This window comes from Ailuropoda melanoleuca, chromosome 5 (genome assembly GCF_002007445.2).
Source record: "Ailuropoda melanoleuca isolate Jingjing chromosome 5, ASM200744v2, whole genome shotgun sequence".
NCBI classification, from domain to species: Eukaryota; Metazoa; Chordata; class Mammalia; order Carnivora; family Ursidae; genus Ailuropoda; species Ailuropoda melanoleuca.
Window position 1 is genome coordinate 114,847,716 of NC_048222.1, and position 25,381 is coordinate 114,873,096.

The following is a 25,381-nucleotide window of genomic DNA, read 5'->3' on the forward strand; positions in this document are numbered from 1 at the left end:
GCTCGGGCTGCCGGGGAGGCCCCGGCTCCCTCGGGACGCCCGGCCAACGGCGGCGGCGGTGCTAGTCCGCGGCCCTGCCGGGAGGGAAAGCAACGCCGTGGTCTTCCCAGGCGACGCGGAGAGCAGGTAAGAGCGCGGGCAGCCGAGGCTGGTGGGAGGGAGCGCGGAGGGCGCGGCGATAAAGCCTAGCTGTCCCGAGTGCCGCCTCTTCCCTCCGCACCCCCGCCCCGCGCCTGTGTTGTTTGCTCTGGGGTTTGTCTAGGGTTTTCCGGAGGCTGTGGCGGTGACAACGGCTGGGAGCTGGGGAAGGGGGCTGAGTGCCCCCGGGCAACGGTCGGGAAGCGGGACTTGGAGAAAGGGGAAGGCGCGTTGCTCGCCTGCCCGCGGGGAGCGCGGGGCGCGGGGCAGGGCTGAGGGAAGAGGTTACGGACCCCGGCGCGGGGGGGGGGGGGGGGGCTGNTGAACGCAGCTGGTCTCGCTGTGTTTACATCTCCGCGCGAGTCACCTCTGCCGAGAAGCGGACAGAACTGACCCGCCTTATCCCGCGCGGAGGCCAGGGCGGGGGTCCGGCTCCGGAGGAAGCGCGTCCTGGGAGGGTCTGGTAGGGCGGGAGGCTGCGGCCGGCGCCGGGGCAGGGCAGCGAGCTCGGGGCGGGACCTGGGAGGCTACGGCCGCTCCGGGTGGCGTGGAGGGCTGGAAGACCAGTTTCCTTCCCCGTCGGGCCTTATCGCCGCCTCTTACCTTTCCTTCTCTCCGCGGCTAGCTTGCTTGGCAGGTTGTACTCGGTTATTCTTTTATTCTCGCTTTCCACGCCGGCCCCCTGCTGCCACTTCCCCCAGTTCCCTCGGGGGTAGGGAGGCTTGGCTGTGATAGGAATCTGTTTTTTAAACAAAACAAAAACGGGCTCTGTAACGCGCGTCCAGTGACCGCCTTCTGGATCCTCTCTTGGAGAAGCTGTCCCCTTGGGACCGTGCTACTGGATGTTTTGGGGGCGCGGGAAAGTAACGGTCTACTAGGGCTGATGCTGACTGCTGGAGCAGCTTTGCGAGCAGAGTAGTCGAACCCCCCCCCCCCCCCCCAGTTGGGCATTTTTATTCCATGTCAATAAAGGACAGAGACAATATTCCATAAGGCCGAGAGTAATCCAGATTGCACTGTTTCTAATGTTTATGTGCCAGCATCCTGGGCTCTCTTTCTGGGACCTAGATTCGCTGCAAAACAGCCTTTCTTTAAGTTATTAATACTTGTTTAAAGGAGTGAGGGGGGAACACTTCATTTGAAAACTGTAAAATTTCCCCCCTTCATGAACATTTTCTTCAGCTGTGTGGTTTAAATTTTAATCCGGTGATGATACAACAGTAATCTTGTGTTTGGTAATCAGATTTGCTTTTCTTTTTACCTATGAGTCACTATAGAGAGGTAAATCATGCGCTTTCTCTAGTGCCATAATAACGGAATAGTGCCAAAATCACAGAAGAATGTACACTTTACTAAGGTAGGATTGGATATTTGCGTTTCAGAGATTCTTTCTTTAAACGGTAAAAATGACTTTATATAAGCCTGGAAATTATTGAATTACATTTAAGGAATTCAGGAATGATTAAAGTTTATATGTAGTGCAGTACAGTTTATGCAGTACGTTCATATGAATATCATCGAGCTATCTCCTCATAAACACATGAAGTAGAAAATTGAAATATCTTGGGCATTTGAAATTTGAATATTTAATGTCAGCATGTTTTTTAAGGTTAATGACTTAACTAATTACTTTGATTAATCGTTGCTTCTAATTTCAGGTATATATACTCATTTACAAAATTATGAGGGTATGATTGGAAGATACTTAAAATTTTGAGATTTTTCTGTCCTAAATAATAGATTGGTAACTTTGGATGTGGTAGGCCCACCAGTGTTGTTGGCTTTGAACACCAAGTTTTTTGTTTTGCTTTGTTTTGTTTGGTAACCGTTTTATTGAGGTATAATTCATATACCATTCAATCCACCAATTTAAAGCCTATAATTTAGTGGTTTTTAGTATATTCACAGAGTTGTGCAGCTGTCACCATAATCCATTTTAGGACATTTTCATCATTCTGAAAAGGAATTCTATACCCATTAGTGGTTGGTTACTCTTCTTTACCCCCAAGATCCCCAGCTCTAGGCAACCACTGATCTTTCTGTCTCTATAGATTTAACCTATTCTGGACATTTCTTATGAGAAGAATCATACAGGGGTGCCTGGGTAGCTCAGTCGGTTGAGCATCCAACTCTTGATTTCAGCTCAGGTCATGATCTTAGGGTCTTGAAGTCGAGCTGGGGGTGGACCTGCTTAAGATTCTCTCCCCCCACCCTCCTTGCTTGAGCAGGCACTTGCTCTCTCTTAAAAAAAAAAAAAAGGTAGAATCATACAATATGTGATTTTTTATGACTAGTTTCTTTTACTTAGCATAATATTTTCACAGTTCGTTCATGTTATAGCCTATGTCATTATTTTTATTGTTGAGTAATATTCTGTTGCATGGATATAACACGGTATTTGTTAATTATTGGACATTTGAGTTTCCACTTTTTAGCTATTATGAACAATGCTGCTGTGAACATTTTTTTTTTTTTTTTTTTTTTTTTTAAAGTTTTTNTATTTATTTATTTGACAGAGAGAGAGAGACAGCCAGCGAGAGAGGGAACACAAGCAGGGGGAGTGGGAGAGGAAGAAGCAGGCTCCTAGCAGAGGAGCCTGATGTGGGGCTCGATCCCATAATGCCAGGATCACGCCCTGAGCCGAAGGCAGATGCTTAACCGCTGTGCCACCCAGGCGCCCCTGCTGTGAACATTTTTGTACACATTTTTTGTGGATGTGTTTTCATTTCTCTTGGGTATGTACACAGCATAGAAAATTAATATGCATAAGTCTGTTGCATTTCTATACACTAATAATGAACTGTCAGAAAGAGAAGAAAACAATCCCACTCACAATTGCATCAAAAAGAATAAAATACTGAGGAGTAAATTTAACCAAGGAGTTAAGAGACCTTACTCTGAAAACTGTAAAATATTGATGAAAGAAATTGAAGATGATACAAATAAATGGAAAGATAAACCATACTCGTGGATTAGAAAAATTAATATTGTTAAAATGTTCATTATTATCTGAAGCAATCTACAAATTCATTGCAATCCCTATTAAAATTCCAATGGCATTTTTCACAGAAGTAGAACAAATAATCCTAAAATTTATATAGAATTTTATTTGTATACAAAAGACCTTGTATAGCCAAAGCGATCTTGGGAAAGAAGAACGAAGCTGAAGATATTAGGTTCCCTGATTTCAAACTATGCTACAAAGCTACAGTAGTCAAAGGAGTATGGTACTTGCTCAAAAACAGATACAGATCAATACAACAGGATAGAGTCCAGAAATAAACCCATTCTTATAAGGTCAATTAATGTTTGACAAAGGAGGCAAGAAGCTACAATAGGGAAAAGATAGGCTCTTCAATAAATGGTGCTGGGAATACTGGACAACTACATGGCAAAAGAATGATACTGGACCACTTTCTTGGTTTTTTAAAATTTTTTTATTTTTATTTTTTTCAAAAGATTTTATTTATTTATTTGACAGAGATAGAGACAGCCAGCGAGAGAGGGAACACAAGCAGGGGGATTGGAGAGGAAGAAGCAGGCTCATAGCAGAGGAGCCTGATGTGGGGCTCGATCCCAGAACGCAGGGATCATGCCCTGAGCCGAAGGCAGACACTTAACCTCTGTGCCACCCAGGCGCCCCAAATTTTTTTTATTTTTAAAGTAATCTCTGTGCCCAACGTAGGGCCTGAACTCATGACCCTGAGATCAAGAGCCAAATACTCCACTGATTGAGCCAGCAGGTGCCCCTGGACCACTTTCTTATACCATATACGAAAATAAACTGAAAATGGATTAAAGACTTCAATGTAAAACCAGAAACCATCAAAATCGTAGAAGCAAACATAGGCAGTAAGCTTTTGGATATTTGTCTGAACAATATTTTTTTGGACTTGTCTCCTCAGGCAAGGGCAGCAAAGCAAAAATAAGTAGGACTACATCAAATTAAAAAGCTTTTGCTCAGTGAAAGAGACTGTAAACAAAACGAAAAAGGAACCTGCTAAATGGGAGAAGATATTTGTAAATGATGTAACTGATAAGGGAGGGTGTCAATAATCCAAAATATATAAAGAACTTACAACTCAAAATATTAAACAAAATCCAATTAAAAGATGGGCAGAGGACTCAAATAGACATTTCTCCAAAAAGACAGACAGATGGCCAACAGACACATGAAAAGATGCTCAACATCACTACTAATCAAGGAAATGCCGCTCAAAACCACAATGAGATAACACTTCACACCTGTTAGAATGGCTATTATCAAAAAGACAAGAAGTAACAAATGTTGGCAAAGATGTGAAGAAAAGAGAACTCTTGTGCACTGTTGGTGGGAATGCAAAATGGTGCAGGTACAATGGAAAACAGTATGGAGCTTCTGCAAACTAAAAATAGAACTACCATACAATCCAACAAACCCACTTTGGGCTACATATCTGAAGAAAATGAAAACACTAATTTTAAAAGATAAGCACACCTCTGTGTTCATTGTAGCATAACATAGTATAGGCAAGATATGGAAGCAACCTGAGTGTCCATCAATAATGCGTGAATGGATAAAGATGTGATATTACTCAACCATACAAAAGAATGAAACCTTGCCATTTGCAACAACATGAATGGATCTGGAGGGTATTATACTACATGAAATAAGTCAGAGAAAGACAAATACTGTATGATATCACTTATATGTGGAATCAAAAAAACAAAACAAGTGAACAACCACAAAAGAAAACAGAAACAGGCCTGTAGATACAGAGAACAATTAGTGGTTGCCAGAAGGGAGATGGGGCAGGGGTTGGAAAAAGTAGGTGAAGGGGATTAAAAGGTACAAACATCCGGTTATAAAATAAATTAGACACAGGGCTACAATGTAGAGTGCAAGGATTATAGCTAATATTATGTTAACAGCCTCTTATGGTGATAGATGGTAGCTAGATTTATTGTGGTGATCTCACTTTGTAATCTGTATGAATGTTGAATCTCTGTGTTGTATACCTGGAACTAATATTGTGTGTCAGCTACACTTCAATTAAAAAAAAATTAGTGTCTTGAGTTTTTAATACCAAAAATGAGTCCATTCGGGGTACACAATTCAGTTATTTTTTATTTTTATTTTTTCCCAAAATATTTTGAGATGCCACTTCACATCCGTCAGAATGTCTGAAATTAACAACACAGGGAACAACAGATGTTGATGAGGATGTAGAGAGAGGGGAACCCTCTTACACTGTTGGTGGGAATGCAAACTGGTGCAGCCACTCTGGAAAGCAGTATGGAAGTTCCTCAAAAAGTTAGAACTAGAACTACCCTATAACCCAGCAATTTGCACTACTAGGCATTTACCCAAAGGATACAAAAATTGTGATTTGAAGGGACACATGCACCCCAGTGTTTATAACAGCATTATAATAATCACCAAATTATGGAAAGAGCCCAAATGTCCATTGACTGATGAATGGATAAAGAAGAGGTGTTGTGTTATGTATATGTACAGTGGAATATTACTTAGCCATATAAACAATTCAGTTATTTTTATTAAACATATAGAATTGTTATACTATCATTATAAGCCAGATTTGTTTGTTCATTTATCTTTAAAACCATTTACAAACTTTAACTCAGCAAGGGAAGGTTGTGAGCACTGAGAAGACAGTACCTCCCTGGACTCCCCCAGAGTCGGGGGAAGGAAGCTGGTGGCCCAGCTGGCCAGGGGGAAGAGCCCAGGATCTCCTCAGATTGACAGGTCCTGCAGGTGGGCAGGGGCAGAGCTTATCTGCATGAAGTGGCTGGACTCCACACTGGGCCAACAGGAGGCCAGGTGCCTGGGATGGAGAGGCGGAGCTCATCTTCAGCAAGAGGGAAGACAGCAGAGGCTCAGTGAGATGCAGGATACCTGACGCCTACAGACTGACAGCAGGACTGGTTTAAGCTTATGAGCCAGATGTAGAACATTTCTGTGCCTTCCAAAACCTACCTCTAGTCTGTTTGCAGTTAACCCTTCCCCTGCCCCCTCCAACCCGGTCCCAGGCAAATGCTGATTTGTGTTTTGTCTCTGTGGATTTGCCTTTTCTGGATAGCTTATAGCAATGGAATCATACAGTATGTAGCCTTAGCTTTTATTTATTTATTTATCTGAGAGAGAGTGTGTGTGCGTGCAAGCAGGGTGAGGGGCAGAGGGGGAAAGAGAGAGACAATCTCAAGCCTACTTCGTGCTGAGTGGGACGTAGTCTCGAGATCCTGAGATCCTGACCTGAGCTGAAATCAAGAGTTGGTTGCTTAACTAACTAAGCCACCCAGGCGCGCCGTATCATACAATATGTAGTGTTTTGCATCTGGCTTTTTTCACTTAGCATGATGTTTTTTGGATTTATCCATGCTATAACATGTACCAGTACTTTGTTTCTTTTTATTGCTGAATAGTATTCTGTTGTGTGGATATTCCACATTTTATTATTGACCAGATGGTAGGCATTTGGATTGTTTCCAGTTTTGATTGTTGAAATAATGCAGCTTGAACATATGAATACAAGTCTTTATGTGAATATATGGTTTCATTCTCTTGGGTAGATACTAGGAATAGAATTGCTGGCTCATCTGTTTAACTTTTTAAGAAACTGTGAAACTCTTTTCTAAGGTGGCCATTGGTTTACATTTCTTTCTTTCTTTCTTTTTTTTTTTTTAAAGATTTTATTTATTCGTTTGAAAGAGAGAAATCACATGCACACACAGGCACGAGTCTGTGTAGGGGGGAGGGGCAGAGGGATAGGGAGAGAGAATTTTAAGCAGACTTCCCACTGAGTGGGGAGCCCAATGTGGGGCTTGATTCCATGACCCTGAGATCATGACCTGAGCTGAAACCAAGAGTCAGACGCTTAACTGACTGAGCCGCATGGGAGTCCCATATATTTACATTTCTAAAAGCAGTGTGTGAGAGTTCCAGTTTCTTCACATCCTTGTCAACACATGTTATTATTATTATCCTTTTTATTATAGCCATTCCAGTAGGTATGAAGTGGTTAACTCATTGTGGTTTAAGTTCACATTTTCTTAAAGATTCAAGGCATTGAGGATTTTTTCATATAATTGTTAGCCATTCATATATTCCATTTGTTGAAGTAGCCACTCAAATCTTTTGCCCATTTTCTACCTTATTATTGAATTGTAAAAGTTCGTTTTAAAAAAAGATTTATTTATTTATTGGGGGGAGGGGCAAAGAATAAGGGACAGAGAGAATGTCAAGCAGACTCCCCATTGAGCAGGGAGCCTGACCTGGGGCTCAGTCTCACAACCCTGGGATCATGACCTGAATTGAAATCAACTGAGATTATGATTTGAGCTGAAATCAAGAGTCAGATGCCTAACTGACTGAGCCACCCAGGTCCCCCACCAAGTTGTAAAAGTTCTTTATTCTGGATACAAGCCCTTTATTAGATACATGATTTGCAAATATTTTCTCCCAGCGTGCGGCTTGTCTTTTCGTTTTTTTAATTGAAGCCCTTTGAAGTGCAAACATTCTAAAATATATATATTTTTTAGAGTTTTTATTTTTTAGGTACTCCCTAGGCCCAATGTGGGGCTTGAACTCATGACCCCATAATCTAGAGTTGCATGCACCACCAACTGAGCCAGCCAGGTGCTCCCCAAAATTTTAATTTTGATGGAGTTTGATTTCCCAGATTTTTCTTTTATAGATCATGCTTTAGTTTTAAGAACTCTTTGCCTAATCCAGGGTCTTGAGGATTTTCTCCTTTGTTTTCTTCCAGATGTTTTATAGTTTTTGCTCCTAGGTTTAGGATTTATTTTGAGTTAATTTTTATGTATGGTGTGAAATAAGGGTCTAAATTCATCTGTTGCATATGGATTGTCTTAGAACAATTTGTTGAAAAGATAACATATATTTGTTGAAAAGATATCATTTCTCCATTGATTATAAATGTAATGATTTATTTATTTCTGGGCTCAATTCTGTTCCATTATATATCTGTCTTTATCCTAGCTAATACTACTCTGTCTTGATTATTGTGCCCTATGATAACTTATGAAACTGGGTAGTGTAAGCCCTCCAATTTTGTTTTTGTTTTTAAAAGTTGTAGCTCTTCTGGACCCTACATAAAAATTTTAGGATTTGCTTATTAATGTCTGCAAAACAGTCTTTGGAATTTTGATGGGAATGCATTGAATCTGTAGATCAGTTTGGGGAGAATTTCAAATCTTGAAATATTGTGTTTTCTAATACACAAACATGAAAATTTCTCTTGATTTATTGATCTTTAATTTTTCTCAGTGATGTTTTGTAATTTCAGTGCATATATCTTATACTTAAATTTTTTTTGTTTTATTGTGGTAAGAACATCTAACATGAAATCTACTTTCTGAACTTTTTAAGTGTACAATGCAGTATTTGTTCTGAGTTTTTATCATGAATGGGTATTAGATTTTGTCACATGCTTTTTCTGCATCTGTTAGCATGACCAACTGTCACAGTTTGCTCAAGACTGTTCTAGTTTTAGCACTGAAATTCCTGCATTTTGGGAAACCCCTCTGTCCTGGACAAATCAGTATGGTTGGTCACCTTAGTGTCTCAGATGAGCATGTGGTTCCTGTCCTTTATTCCATTGATATTGTATGTTATATTAATTGATTCTCAGATAATAAGCCAGCCTTAGTCCTAGGATAAATCTGTTTGTCATGGTATATGATTCTTACTATAGTTGCTGGCTTTCCTTTGCTAATGTTTAGTTGAACGTTTTTGTATCTATATTTATGAAAGATACTGGTTTGTAGTTTTCTTTTTTTTTCCTTGTGATGTCTTTGGATTTTGTAACATAGAAATACTAGCCTCATAAAGTGAATTGAGAAGTGTTTCCTCTTTTTTTTTTCTGTAAGAGTTTGTGAATGACTGGTGTTATTCTTTCTTTTAATACATTTGATGGAATTTACCAGTGAAAGCATCTGGGCCTGGGTTTTGTTCCTTTGGAAAATTTTTAAACTGCTAATTCAGTTTCTTTACTTGTTACAGGTCTGTTCACATTTTCTGCTTCCTTTTGAAGTAGTTTCAGTAATTGCTTCTTGGGATTTGTCTGTTTCATCTAAATTATTTAATATTTTTGGCAAAAAGTTCACGATATTCTTGTATGTACTTCTAATTTTACTAGTGCGGGTAGTGATGTCCCTCTTTCATTCTTAATTTTGGTAGCATGTGTATTCTCTCTTTTTTACTTGGTCATTCTAGCTAAAAGTTTGTCAATTTTGCTGCTATTTTCAAAGAAACAAGTTTTGGTTTAATTGATTCCCCCCCCTTTCTGTTTTCTATTTCACTGATTTCCATTTTAACTTTTATAATTTCCATCCTTCTGCTTGCTTTGGGTTTAGTTTGCCTTTTTCTAGCTTCTTAAGGTAGAAGTGTAGGCTATTGATTTGAGATCTTTCTTCTTTACTGATATAGGCATTTAAAGGTCTAAATTTCCTTTCAGACACTGGGTCAGCTGCATCCTATGCATTTTTTAATGTTCTTTTTATTTATTTTTATTTTTAAAAAGATTTTGTTTATTATTGTTTTTAAATAATATTTTTAAAGATTTTATGTGTTTATTTATTATGATAGAGAGAGGGAGAGAATGAGTCAGGAGAGGGTCAGAGGGAGAGGGAGAAGCAGACTCCCAGCTGAGCAGGGAGACTGACATGGGGCTCCATCCCAAAACCCTGGGATCGTGACCTGAGCCGAGGGCAGACACTTAACGGAGCCACCCAGATGCCCTTATGTTTTGCTTTTTAAAATTTTTATTCACTTTTAAATATTTTTAAATTTCCTTTGTGATGTCTTCTTTGACCTATGGATTATTTAGAAATGTAGTGTTTAATTTCCAATTATTTGGGGATTCGCCACATTTCGTTGTTGATTTTTTATTTAATTCCCCTGTGGTAGGAGAACATACAGTTTGTATAATTTTTTCATTTTAAATTTATTGAGACAATTTTATGGCCTAGTTTGTAATCTTTTCTGAAGAATGTTCCCTGTGTGCTAGAAAAGAATATGTATTCTGCTGTTGTTGGGTGGAATGTTTCAAGCCTTATGTGTCTGTGGTGATATTTCTGTCTAGCCATACTATCAATTATTGAGAGACAGATTGAAATACCTATTATTGGAATATTTATTTTTCCTTTCAGTTCTGTCAATTTTTGCTCCATGGTTTGGGGGTACTGGTGTTAGTTATGCTATATGTACATAATTGTTTTACTGATAAGCTGACCTTTATCATTATGAAAGATTCCTCTTTGTCTCTAGTTTTATTTTGTCTGGCATTGGTGTAGGCACTCCAGCTCTCTTATGCTTACTGTTTGTATTGCAAATATTCTTCCATCTTTTTACTTTCAATCTATTTGTTTTTTGAGTCTAAAGTGTGTCTTATAAACAGCATGTAGTTAACATGCTTTGTTTTTTTAAAAAGCATGACCATTTCTGCTTTTTGATTGGAGGGTTTAATCTGTTCACATTTAATGTAATCACTGATAGTCAGATTTATATCTGCAATGAAGTATCTCATTTCTTTTTTTTTTTTTTTTAATTTGAGAGAGAGAGCATGCGTGCACGCGTGAGAGAGGGACAGAGGGAGAGAGAGAAGCAGACTCCCTGCTGAGCAGGGAGCCTGATGTGGGGCTCAGTCCTAGGACCCCAGGATCATGACCTAAGCTGAAGGCAGATGCTCAACCGACTGAGCCACCCAGGTGCCCCCTCTCATTTCTTTTTTATTTCTTTGCTCACCCTCTTCTGCCTTTTCTGGAATTAATAGGTATTTTCCAGAGTATCATTTGAATTCCTTTGTTAGTGTTTTAACTAGATCTTTTGGGTTATTTTCTTAGGTTGCTCTAGGGATTACAATATGTGTCTTTGTCACAGTCTACTTCAGATTGACTAACTTAATTATAGTAAAATGTAGAAACTTTGCTCCATTTCCTCCCCATCCTATTTGTTAGTATTGTCATATGTATTAAGTTTTTATGTGTTAGAAGCCTGACAGCACTGTTTTATATTTTTTATGCAGTTGTATGTCTTTTAAAACAACTAAGAGAAGGAAAAAAATACTTTTTAAAGCTTTTATTTATTTATTTGACAGAGAGAGAGAGAACACAAGCAAGGGGAGCATTGGGCAGAGAGAGAGGGAGAAACAGTTTCTCTGCTGAGCAGGGAGCCTAATGTGGGGCTCAGTCCTAGGACTCTGGGATCATGACCTGAGCTGAAGGCAGATGCTTAACTGACTGAGACACCCAGGCGCCCTGAGAAGAAAAAATATTAAGCAGTCTTTTATGTTTATACATATGTTTACCTTTTATGGTGCTTCTTATTTCTTTTTGTGTATTTGAGTTATGGGCTGATTATTTTCTTTCAGTCTGATGTACTTCCTTTAGGATTTCTTGTAAGGCAGGTCTGTTATCAATGAATTATTTCAGTCTTTGTTTTTTAGGATTGTTTTTATTTTGCCTTTGTTTTTGACGAACAGTTTTGCTGGTTATAGAATTCTTTGTTACAGATTTTTTTTCTTGCACACCTTGACTATGTTGTCTCTTGCTTTCTGGCTTCCATTGTTTTTCTCTTTGTGCTTTTAAGATTTTCTCTGTCTTTGGCTTTCAGTAATGAAATGTCTGGGTGTGGATCTCTTTGTGTTTATCCTACTTTGGATTCATTAAACTTGAATCTATAGATTAATATTTTTTAACAGTTTGGCAAGTTTTGACCATAATTTCTTCAAATATTTTTTTTGTCCTTTTCTCCCTCTTTGTTCCTTCTGGAACTCACATTACATGCATGTTGGGTGCTTAATGGTATCCCATAAGTCTCTGAGGCTCTGTTCATTTTTTGAAATTCTTTTTTTCTGTTCTTCAGAATTCATAATTTCTATTGATATATCTCCAAGTTCACTGACTCTTCTGTCATCTCAAATCTGCTATTGAGCTCTGCTAGTGAATTTTTAGTTTTGGTTGTTGTACTTTTCAGCTCTTGAATCATAGTTTTCATCTCCAGAATTTCCATTTATTCCTGTTTTTTTTTTAATGTGATACCTATATCTTTATTAAGAGTGCCCATTTTTTGGGGGCGCCTGGGTGGCACAGCGGTTAAGCGTCTGCCTTCGGCTCAGGGCGTGGTCCCGTTGTTACGGGATCGAGCCCCACATCAGGCTCTTCCGCTATGAGCCTGCTTCTTCCTCTCCCACTCCCCCTGCTTGTGTTCCCTCTCTCACTGGCTGTCTCTATCTCTGTCGAATAAATAAATAAAATCTTAAAAAAAAAAAAAGAGTGCCCATTTTTTGAGTTATAGCTGTTATGCTTTCCTTTAATTCTTTAAACATGATTTCTTTAATTTCAGATAAAATAACATTCTAAATAGAAGATGCTATCTAAACTATGTGTTAAATTCAGGGCGCCTGGGTGGCTCAGTTGTTAAACGTGTGCTTTCGGCTCAGGTCATGATCCCAGCATTCTGGGATTGAGCCCTGAATTGGGCTCCCTGCTCAGCGGGAAGCCTGCTTCTCCCTCACCCACTCCCCCTGCTTGTGTTCCCTGTCTTGCTGCCTTTCTCTTTGTCAAATAAATAAATAAAATCTTAAAAAAAAAAAAAAGGTTTGTTTAAAAAAACACACCACTATGTGTTAAATTCTAAAATGATGCTTGTTTTATTTCTAAATTATGTTCAGTAATTTTCATCTGTATTTCATGATATGCATGAATATATATTACTCATAAATGCTAAATTTTATCTGATAGTTTTTATTTAAATATAAGTTTATGCATAATTATTAACGTTTACTGGTATGTAGGATCAGTGTATAATTTGAAAGATATACCATTAATTCTGAAACTTTGAGTCAGTTTCTGAACTGATTATACAGGATAACATCTGCTTGTTTGCCCATATTTCTTGGAGTTAACCAGTTCTCTCATGGTAAGTGCTAATGGGTGAAAAAAAAGGAAGAAGCCTAAGAGAGCAATATGTGTGAGAATGGTTACAAAATATCAACATCTTCATCTCAGCCTGTACATTTAATAGTATAGTATTAATTCATTTTAGGTCCTTGAGAGATTGCAGTAAAAAGATAAATGCAGCAGTACTTGTTCTTATGGAATTTACATTCTGGTGGAGGAGACAAACATTTAATATAAATGCATAAAATAATTTTTGTGATAAATATAATGAAGAAACAAAATAGGGTAATATGATATCAAATAGAGAATGATGGGGGGAGCTACATGGCAATGGAATATAATTGGAACAGGGGAGCCATGATAGAAAAGTCTCTGAAGGGGGGTACTTGAGGTGATATTTGTATGGTAGGTGAGGAGGATTCAGTATGTGAATGATCTGGAAGAGTCTGTAGCCTAGAGAATAGGAAGTACAGAATAAGCTTGTTGTGTTGTGGGAATAGGGCCACCATAGTCAGAGCTTGGCAAGCCAGTGAAAGAGATGAAAGGTGAATGAGGTTAGAGAAGTGGGATGGGCTAACCCTGGGTTGATCTTTATATAGACCATGTTTAAGACTTTAAATTCTTTTTTCTAAATGTGGTGGGAACCCACTGGAAAAATATTGTAGTGACCTTCATTCTTGACTAAAGAGTTAATTTGCAACTCAGTTTGTAATTTTTTTCTGTAACAGTTTTTGAGTGTGAGTAAATATATGTAGGATCTTCTCTAAATGATTTTAGCTTTATAAAGAACAGCAGGGAAAATAACTTCCCTGATGTTTCTTCCTTGAAATTTAGCTACCTAAAAATAAAATAAAATACCAGTATCTAGAAAACTTTAAATTTGTAGTACACTTATAGCAATGGCAGAGATTCTTATGATAACAATTTTGACCAATTCATGTTAGTATTATAAAATTATACTTTCAACTGTTCATAATTATGGGCTAAAATATATAGATAACATGATGTAGTTAGTTGTATGATGACTGACTTTCTAAATATAACTTTTTCCCCCTCTATTTCACTAGCAAAAACAGTCACGTTATTCTTACTATTTTTTTTAAAAGATTTTATTTTTTTATTTGAGAGAGAGAGAGCGTGCAAGTGAGCCTCGCAGGAGCCAGGGATGGGGGAGGGGCAGAGAGACAAGCAGACTTACTGCTGGGCAGGGCTCCATCCCAGGACACTGAGATCATGACCTGAGCCAAAGTCAGATGCTTAACCAACTGAGCCACCCAGGTGCCCCAGTCACGGTTATTTTTGTTTGGCTAACTAACATTAACATAAAATAATTAGGAGTTCAACTTACTTCAGATTAAACAGATTAAACCTCTAAAGCTTTATGTGAATAAAATTTTTGAAGATAAACTATTTTTTCAAAGTACTACTATTGTTTATCAAAAAAACAGTAAGCTATGGTTTTTCTGTTTTGTTTTGTTTTTTATTTGAGAGAGAGAGCAAGAGCGCAAGCGAGAATGAGCACGAGTTGGGAGAGGGGCTAGAGGAAGAGGGAGAAGCAGACTCCCTGCTGAGCAAGGAGCCTAATGTGGGGCTCAATCCCAGGACCCTGGGATTATGACCTGAGCTGAAGGCAGATGCTTAAGCAATAGCCACCTAGGTGCCCCAAGATATGGTTTTTATAAAGTAAATAGTAATCTCCAGTATTTCCCTTTATAATGTCATGTATTTTTTTTAAATATTTAAATGTACTTCTCTAGGGGTGCCTGGGTGGCTCAGTTGGTTAAGTGGCTGCGTCTGGCTCAGGTCATGATCCTGAGGTCCTGGGATTGGGCCCTGTGTTGGACTCCGTGCTCGGCAGAGAGTCTGCTTCTCCCACTCCCTTGCACCTGCCCCCCTCTCGTGCCCTCTCTCTCTCTCAAATAAATAAAAATAAGTAAAATTAAATGTACTTTTCTATAATATTTAAGATATACCTTTTTAGCGTTTTAAAATATATTGAAAATAATTTCAAATAAATTAGCTGTATCAAATCAACTCAGATATATCATAATTTGGAAGACATTTTTAAATTACTCTAATTCTGTGTTAATACTGATTTACAGTGTGTATCTGAATATATTTCTTTGCCCCTTTATTCACTAACCATTTAATCTGGCTATATTCAGTATTGTATGTATAGTTGTTAAAAGGTGCTTACTTTTTCCCAAAATGATTTAAAGTGGCTTAACAAAGGATGCATATGTATATATATTAGTGATAGTAGAAAAGAAGAAGGAAGTCAAGAACAAGAAAACTTGAGTCAGGAGTTGAAATTGTGGTCTGTTATGTGCCAGACACTCTTCTGAGAGGTGTATATAGCTATGGTTCAGCTCTAATGGAGCTGTGGCTCAGCTCTAATGGAGCTTATATTCTAGTTTGTGTTGGTGGGGTGGTAGAAAGATTTGCATTAAACATGTAAAAAACACCCTTTACCTTTTACTTCATTACAGAGGAATGACAAAAAGATGATTTGGGACAGGATAAATCCAGACAATTAAAAAACATTCTATCTGTTGTCTAGTGTCTTTAGTATCCTTGATATGGTTCATTTAAGATAGAATAAAGCTAATTTGTTTTGGTTCCTAAGCTAGCATATGTTAATTTGTATTATTGGATTATAAATTTGGCCAAAGAACAAAACCAAAAAATTTCTCTAATCTGGTAATTTATATGTGCTATAGGTTTCTACTCAGCCATAATCAACAATAATGAGGAAACTTAGAGGGACATTGTGATAGATTGATTATAGGGTTAAGCTTTATAAATAATGTAAGAAAAGTTACATTCATGAATTGGGGACAAAACCAACAAATAATATAGTGATTTAGAATAAATATTAATTCTCAGAATCCTTCGATCTCTTACCTATACTTGAAGGCCAAAATTTCAGTGTTTTCATGAGTAAATTGTCCGATTTGAGTAATTTTATTTATAACCTTGCAGTGTGTATCATTTAGATACATGAATGAAAAATAAGTTTTCCTTATAAATCTCAATTCTATGTTAAATATGTGCCATTCTAAATCTAAGTTTAATGATTATCTTAATTTGTGATTATAATTAGTAAGAACTAGAAAGTATATTCATTTGTAAAAGGGTTAGTGAATTGTTTCCTCTTACTTTTTTGTTCTCTAATAGTGTGCTTAAATAAACTTCCAGGAAAAGCTCATGTTTTATGTTTTATTTTGTGATCTGGGTGGGTTGAGAATGTTCCAGGAAGTCTGCCTTCATGAATTTTTACTTAATTTTTGGAAGTGGAGATGCTGTTCTACTATGTCATATCTAAGCACTTAAACTCAATCATAATATCAGTCTATAATGATAAAGCATTTTAATTCTGCCATATCTTTTACGGGAGAAAGATGGGGTCTATGTCCTCTTCATTCCAGATCATTATGGTTTTTATCCTCTTCTAAAAGTTGCTGCTGGGTTGAAGATTAAGTTTTAAGTTGAAGCTTTAATTATCTGTAAATTTCTGTAGTCCTCATCATTATTGCAAAGTGATCTTTATGAAGTCTTTTCTTTTTTTTTAATCTTTGTGAAGTCTTGCCATCACACTGGATAACAATACCATGATAGCTACACTGTAATAATCATGGTAGCTGTGAAGTAGTTTCTGTTATTTTTTCCTTTTTACAGATGAGTCTGAGACTTCAAGAAGTTAAATAACTTTCTGCGCAGAAAAGAATTAACATAGTAGGTCTGACACTGCTCTCCTTAGAAAGGCCTGTTTGCAAGTTTGGCCCATGGCTAGCATCTGGGAACTTGGCTTTCAGAGTGTTTCCAGTAACTGATAAGGATGATTCACTGTGGGGTGCCTGGGTGGCTCATTTGGTTAAGCATTTAGTTTAGCGCGGGTCCTGATCTCAGGGTCCTGGGATTGGGCTCCACATTGGGCTCCCCAGCTCAGCGTGGAGTCTGCTTCTCTCTCTGCTTCTGCCCCTCCCCCTGCTCGTATGCGCACTCGCTCTCTCAAATAAATAAATTAAATCTTTAAAAAAAAAAAAGGATGATTCACTGTGCCTAGACTGTTTGTGCAAACAATATGGTTTATGTTGAACACCTGCTTTCCTTTTGGGGGTCTGGAATTTTGGTATACATGAGGCAGAGGGTACCCATGTGAACAGGCCTCAATAGAACTTTGGGTGCCGCATCTCTGATGGGCTTCCCTGGACAGAAACATTGCATATATGTTGGTGCATTTTTGTTGCAGGGGGAAGGGTAAATTCTGCATGCCTTCCTCTCATGGGAAGCAGAGAGTATGAGGAAGCCTGCTGATGGATTCCTCCATTTTATACCTGTGTTGCTTTCCTTTATTGCCTGCTACATATCCTTACTGTATCCATGAATGCAACCATATGCTGAGATCTGCGAGACTCCTGACACACCTCTTTTTTTTTTTTTTTTAAAGATTTTATTTATTTATTTGACAGAGATAGAGACAGCCAGCGAGAGAGGGAACACAAGTAGGGGGAGTGGGAGAGGAAGAAGCAGGCTCATAACAGAGGAGCCTGATGTGGGGCTCGATCTCGCAACGCTGGGATCACGCCCTGAGCTGAAGGCAGATGCTTATCCGCTGTGCCACCCAGGCGCCCCAACACACGTCTTTTAAGACTAAAAGAGATTCTGCCCTGCTGAAGTTGAATATTTGTATTTTAGCCTCTGGGGAAAGAGTTTATTTACCTTTGCCTGGTGATTAGAGTCCTAGGTACAATGGGGAAGATGATATTTAGTCCTTCAAGTAAAAATAAACATGCATTTGTTCATTCATCCATTCAGTGTAATTCTATGGGCCCATATGTGCCCATGTTCCAGGCCTGGAGGAGGGAGCTGTAAACCTTGGCTTAATTAGGTAGAGAGATCCCCTTGTACATAGTTCAGCCCTCAAAGTGGGAGAGTAGATGTACTTTTTCCCCAATTGCTTCTGCAGGAGATCGATCTATCTATCTATCTATCTATCTATCTATCTATCTATCTATCTACCTACCTACCTACCTACCTATTTACTTTGAAAGATTTTTATTTTTAGGTAATCTCTATACCCAATCTGGGGCTCAGATTCACAACCCCGAGATCAAGAGTCGCACGTTCTACCAGCCAAGCCAGCCAGGTGCCCCTGCAAGGGGCCTTTTTATTTAGCACTATGAAAACATTTATATTTTGGTTTCAGGTAGTTCTTTTATTTGAAATATGGGTAAACCTGAATTAGGATATAAGGTATCTGAGAATCTTTGTTGCTAATACAGAATTCCAGGCCAAAATTTCTTTCTAAAAAACAAGCTCAACCATGAAGAGAGCAAAGTAGAAAGAATTTCTCATGTAGTCACTTTCTCCCTAAAGCCTACAGAACTTATATGAGAGAATTTGTGAGTTAAAGAATTCATCCCCCTGCCCATGCCTCCCCCTTTTATGGAAAGAGAAAGGAAAATCTATATACTTAATGCAGCAGATAAGATATATATAACTTCCACTTAACATATTTTAAGCCTTCTAATTAGCCCATGTTATGGGCCAATAAGAAATTAGGTAGAAAAATCTCCCAGGGTGGGGTGGGAGAGGTACTATGTGATTCTTTCATAGTTTTAATAAGACAAAAACAAACACACTTGTATAATCATGAGGCAGAAAAACTTAAAGATTAAAAGCATAGATAGACTCTGGAGCCAGATTGCTTACATTGAAATTGTGACTCTGTCACTTGCCTGTTGCTTGACCTTGGGTAAATGATTTGAATCTCTCCATGCCTCAAGTTTTCCCTAATTTAAAATGAGGATGATAATACCTGTTTTGTAGGATTGTGTAGATTAAATAGATTAACACATATAATGAGTTTAAAACAATGCCTGGCACAGAGCAAGTGCTGTATCAGTGTTACCTGTTATTATCCCTTTATTGTTTGGAAAAAGAAGAAAACATACTCTAAACTAAGCTAGTTATTGACTTTCCTCTAGTATAAATTCATTTTAATGGATTCATATCCTAATCAAACCAGAATATTAAAAAGATTCTTATATAAGGCAGTTTTGCTTCCCTTTTATTTTTTTTTATTTTTTAAAAGATTTTATTTATTTATTTGACAGAGAGAGAGACAGCCAGCGAGAGAGGGAACACAAGCAGGAGGAGTGGGAGAGGAAGAAGCAGGCTCATAGCGGAGGAGCCTGATGTGGGGCTCGATCCCACAACGCCGGGATCACGCCCTGAGCCGAAGGCAGACGCTTAACCGCTGTGCCACCCAGGCGCCCCTGCTTCCCTTTTAAATCAGGAAAGTGAGGAAGTTGGCTAAGGTTTTAGAAATAAATACACTAAGATCCTTAGGATGGCAGTTGCTGGACTAGCAATTTATCCCACCTTAAGAAAGAAAAATTCCCCCAATTTGCTTTCTGGAATAGAACCTAACTCGATTTTAGGTTTTCTTAATGACTGGGAGTCTACCATATATCCCAACCACCTCTAGCCCTTGCCTCTTATAAAGGAGTTGCTTGACTACCATAAGCCAGTTGAAACAAGTCTTCTATAGCTTTTTATGTATCTGTTTTTGGATAAATAAGAGGCTATTGTGACCAGACTTTAGGCTTTCCAAACATCTGAGCAATAGTCAGGGCATAAGCCTTGACTTTGTTACTTTTTCCCAACTAAATCCCGTAGTACAAGTCCTTTTGTCTGGTTCTTAATTGATTTGAAAATCTGCTTATTTGCATAATATACATGGCTAAACATATTCCCACAATTTAGTTTTTCTTGCAAATAGTTCATGAAGTCTGAGAATGGATAGTCACATAAATTTGGGGTTATTGATAAATAATCAAAACTTCGTTGCTTACCTTCAACCTCAAGATAAGTTGGATTCTATAAGTTTTTTAAAGATTTATTTATTTTGTGTGTGTGTGTGTGGGGGAGTAGAGGGCGAGGGAGAAGGCGAGAGAAACCCAAGCAGACTTACGCTGAGCACAGAGCCTGAGGTAGGGCTGAATCTCAGGACCCTGAGATCCTGACCTGAGCCAGGGGCTTAACCAACTGCGCCACCCAGGCACCCCGAGATAGGCTGAACTCTAAAATGTGCTTGATGTGGTTGCTTCCTCCATAGACTTATTCTGACTCTTATTATTGGTGCTGTAGAATTTGAGCATTATGTGAAATGGTAACAGAGATTAGGAAGATCATAATATTAAAGGAGTGTAACTAGGCAGCAATATCATTTCTTAGCTCCAGTGGTGACGGTAGGCAGCCAAATCAGGTTGATTTTGTCTTGCTGTCTCTTTGCTCATCAGTTCTTTAAATAACTGTAAAGTTTGATTATTCAAAGTGTTTTTAAATTCCTTATTTTTTTTTAAGAGAGAGGAAGTGCATGCGTGTGCGTGTGCAAGTGTGGGGGTGGACAGAGGGAAAAGGAGAGAGAATCTTAAGCAGGCTTCACGCCCAGCACGGAGCCTGATGCTGGGCTCAGTCTTACAACCCTGAGGTCATGACCAGAGCCAAAATCAAGTTGGACGCTTAACCAACCGAGCCACCCACATGTCCCCACGTATTTTTAGATGATACTTTTCTATTAGATTTTAATCATCATAAAATAGGTTGAACAAGTCAGCATTGGTTAGGTTACATCTGGGAACCTTGCCATTGTAGTTCTTTGGTTGAAGAAACCAACCAAAGCATGCTTTCAAGGAAAGCATCAAAATATTTTAAACAGGGACACCTGGGTGGCCCAGTTGGTTAAACATCTATCTGCCTTCGGCTCAGGTCAGAATCCCAGGGAGCCTGCTTCTCCCTCTGCCTACTGCTCCCCCTGCTTGTGCTCTCTCTGTGTTGCTCTCTCTGACAAAATAGTAAATAAAATCTTTAAAAAAGTATTTTAAACAATTTAGATGAAGTCACAGATTATCTAAATTCACTTCTTATCTATATGTCATTCATACAGATTTCACATATGAATATATAAGATTAAGGACATGTATCTTAATTGGATAACGATGTCAGGGCCATGAGTAAATGAGGATGTTAAGCTATTGTTATCCATGGTGTGGGACTCTTGAAATGCAAAACTTTTTTTATGATTGGCAAGTTATTTCACTCAGTCATCCGATTATTCTCTTCCATCTGTTTTTTCTCCTGTAAAATGAACTCTAAGATCGCTTCCAGATTAAAATCATTTTCTTTTATCCTATGCAATTTCTGCAACTGCATTTATCCTATAAATTTCTCTTAACCTATAAATTCCTAGCATCCAATTTTAAATATCTAGATCAGTCACCTTGCCCTGAAGTAGGTCCCATGACATGAACCCTTGCTGCCAAAATTATTTCCAGTCCTGACTTGTGGGCCCAAATATTTCCAAACTGTATACTCCTTAGACTTAGTTCCCTCAAAGATGACCTCATTCCCATTTCAAAGGAATATTTTTTTAGAAGATTCATTAGTTTACTGTTTATCCTTTTATTTAAATTTTTTAAAGATTTTATTTTAGAGAGAAAATGCGAATGAGGGGAGGGGCAGAGGAGAGGGAGAGAGAGAATCCTAAGGTGACTCCAAGAGTGTGGAGCCTAGTGCAGGACTTGATGCCAGGAACTTGAGATCATGACTTGACCTGAAATCAAGAGTTGGGTGCTTAACTGAGCCACCCAGATGCCCCTTATTTATTTTTAAAAGTTTGTTTATTTATTTATTTTTAAATAATCTGTACACTGAACATGGGACTCAAACTCACAACCCTGAGATCAAGAGTCTCATGGTCTTCCGACTGAAAACCAAGTGCCCCTGCTTTTTATACCTTTAAAATGTTATACAAAAAAAAGAAAAAAAACTTGTGCTAGTTTTTGTTTTAATAAATTATAAGAATGAACATCTCAATTTTGCATGAGGAACAATTAGGTTTTAGGTATTATCATCTATTCTGCTACTGCTTTATTCTTACATGAAGCTTTAGCAATATGATATAGTTCCAGCATTCTATCAAAGAGATGATAATAGTAAATTCAGTGACATTCAGTGCTCATAATGTGCCACTTTAGTAAGGAATGAAAAGAACTAAACACACCTACTTCCCAGAGTTGTTTATCTTATTGTGGATGGGGACATTGAAGTTTAAAGAGATAAATAATTGTCCAAGATTACATAGTTGGTCAGAGGTAAAGCCAAAATTCAACAAATATTTGCTGAATACCTATTGTGTTCTGGGGATGTAGTAGCCAACAGGCTCTTAACTGTTAAATCATACTAGCTCTTAAATATAAAGCATACTGTCAAAATAGTCTTCATGTAATAAGGGGCATAATTATACCTATTTCATAGGGCCTAAGGATGAATAGATAATGCATAAAATTATGTGGTTCAATAACTAGAAAAATACATGGTAAAACTATTATTATTGAGACTTATATTGGGATTTTAAGCTATATATATAATTCCTGTCGCTTTGTAGGTAATTTTTTTAAATTTTTAAATTTTTTTTTTTAAAGATTTTATTTATTTATTTGACAGAGATAGAGACAGCCAGCGAGAGAGGGAACACAAGCAGGGGGAGTGGGAGAGGAAGAAGCAGGCTCATAGCAGAGGAGCCTGATGTGGGGCTCGATCCCATAACGCCGGGATCACGCCCTGAGCCAAAGGCAGACGCTTAACCGCTGTGCCACCCAGGCGCCCCTAATTTTTTAATTTTTTTAAAGATTTTATTTATTCGACAGAGATAGAGACAGCCAGCGAGAGAGGGAACACAAGCAGGTGGAGTGGGAGAGGAAGAAGCAGGCTCATAGCGGAAGAGCCCGATGCGGGGCTCGATCCCACAACGCCGGGATCACGCCCTGAGCCGAAGGCAGACGCCTAACCGCTGAGCCACCCAGGCGCCCCCTGTAGGTAATTTTAAAAATGGGACAATAAATATATGAATCAGAAGTATTTCAGAAATTGAGTTCCATATTAAAAACATTTAATTTTACCAGTAAAATGGCTAAGAATAATAAGGATTTTTGGGGAGAGAATTTACTGATTCTATAGGCAGGAATCAGTTGTGAATTAAACTGTATATGGATGGGCGGTGCCTGGGTGGCTCAGTTGGTCAAGCATCTGCCTGTGGCTCAGGTCATGATCCCAGGGGCCTGGGATCAAGTCACACATCGAATCCCACATTGGGCTCCCTGTTTAGTGGGGAGTCTGCTTCTCCTTCTTCCCCGTGGCTTGTGCACTGGCTCCCTCTCTTGTGCAAAAATAAATCTTTAAAAAAATTTTAAAAACTATTTTTAGATTAGACTTAGATTACAAGCTACAGTTCTTAATATCATAATATTGTTAATATTGAATAAGAGTGTCTCTTTAATAGATTAAACTCTAATTTTCAACACTGTTCTCCCCCTTTTAAAGTCGTTTATTGAAGTTTAATTTACGTATATGAAATTCATCTTTACAATTCCATGAGTTTGACAGATTCATAGCATTGTGCAGTCATTACCACAATCAAGATACAGAACATTTCTTCACCCCAAGGTGCACCTGGGTGGTGCAGTCAGTTGAGCATCTGAGTCTTGCTTTCTGCTCAGGTCCTGATCTCAGAGTCATAGTATGGAGCCTTGAGTCGGGCTCCTCACTCAGTGCAGAGTCTGCTTGAGATTCTCTGTCCCTCCTGCTCGTGCTCTCTCTCTCTCAAATAAATAAATCTTTGAAAAAATAAAAAAACATTTCTATTACCCCAAAAAGTTTCCTTGTGCCCTTAGAGATCAGGTCCTTCCCATTGATTTTCTGTTTCTATAGTTTTACCTTTTCTTGAATGTTATATAAATGGAATTACCCTTCTTCCTTCAGTTAAGTTGTTTAGATATGATTGCTGTAATAGCAAACAAGATAACTAACCCCTGCGCTGATACAGCTTTCTCACAAATTAGGAATTGCAGTAAGAAGCAATTTGGTGAAAAACAATTAATATAGCCTGTTAAATTGTAAAAAAGAGACTTTGTCAAAGGATTAGTAAATATTTTTCAGTTTAGATGACATTTAAAAAGAACCAATTCAGGTTTTCACACTTTAGATGGGAAACTAATAAAATCAATATGGTTTTGAACCCCCTTCCTTGGGCCCCAGTTATACAAAATTAGATGAGTCATGATCCTTGATTCATGACACACTTAAATACTTAGCCCAAGCATGGCTGTTTGTTTATTTTTAATAATCTAATAAACACACATCATTCAACATGAGAACTAGAACCTTATCAAGAATTCACTTGACAGTTTACCAATGTGTCTCTTAATATAGATTATATAAAAATCTTTAATAGAATTTTGATTGTATGTATTTCTTATTAATTAGTAGGAGTTCCTTTCCCCCACTCCTTTTTTTGGAAGGAGGAGAATAAATTTTCCCAATCTCTTGTCTTTCAGTTTTGTTTTTGGTTTCTATTTTTATGCATTAAAAAAAAAAAGTTGATGTAGTCAAGTTCATTAATTGTTTTTTGCTTTCCATGTCTTATCTAGTAATTTCTTCTTAACTGTGAGTTCGTGAAGATATCCTGTATTCTCTTCTAATTTTGCAAAATATTTTGTATATTTCAATCTTTAGCATACCTGTAATTTGTTTTGTGAATGGTGTGAGGTAATGATTTAATTTCTTATCTTGCATGGATAATTACTTGTCTCCACATAATTTATTAATTTTTTTCACTGATTTTAACACTGCCTCTGTCATATATTGTTTTCAATATGTGCGAGTCTTTTTCTGGCCTTTATATTCTGTTCCATTAGTATATTTGATGCTATATACACCATTACTTATTTTACTTATTGCCTAAGTATATAGACGAGGTTGGGTAATTCTTCAGGAGGTTCTTGGCTAAATTTGTCCTTTACTCTTTTACATACTTTTTTTTTTTCCACTGTTGTTTTTTATAAAACCCTTTCAGGATTTTGGCTGGAAATATATTGAATTTGTTAGATGAATTTGTTGAGAATTGATATCTTTAAGATACTGAGCTTTCCTTTCTATGAACATGGTTATCTCTACAAATATAGAAGACTCTTTTAAGTCCTTTCAATGAATTTTATGATTTTCTCCATTGAGGTCTTTGTACATTTTTTGTTAGATTGAATCTTAGGTATCTTATAGTTTTTGTGAATATGTTATCCTATTTATGTATTTATAAGAATTATTATTATTATTATTATTTTTTTAAAGATTTTATTTATTTATTCGACAGAGACAGCCAGTGAGAGAGGGAATACAAGCAGGGGGAGTGGGAGAGGAAGAAGCAGGCTCATAACAGACGAGCCTGATGTGGGGCTCGATCCCATAACGCCGGGATCAT

The 25,381-nt window shown here is 38.0% G+C and overlaps 1 protein-coding gene and 1 long non-coding RNA gene across 3 annotated transcripts in view; one reads left to right on the top strand and one right to left on the bottom strand.

Annotated features, from left to right (window-relative positions):
- LOC117802427 overlaps nucleotides 1-1,054 on the bottom strand; it is a 31,188-nt gene extending 30,134 nt beyond the window's left edge. The window contains exon 1 of the long non-coding RNA XR_004625833.1: nucleotides 742-1,054. This is a non-coding gene — a long non-coding RNA (uncharacterized LOC117802427). The remainder of the gene's footprint in view (nucleotides 1-741) is intronic.
- ELF2 (E74 like ETS transcription factor 2) overlaps nucleotides 1-25,381 on the top strand; it is a 103,049-nt gene continuing 77,668 nt past the window's right edge. For both annotated transcript variants that reach the window (XM_011220885.3, XM_002916136.4), the window contains exon 1: nucleotides 1-126. The gene's annotated coding sequence lies outside the window, so the exon portion shown is untranslated. The remainder of the gene's footprint in view (nucleotides 127-25,381) is intronic.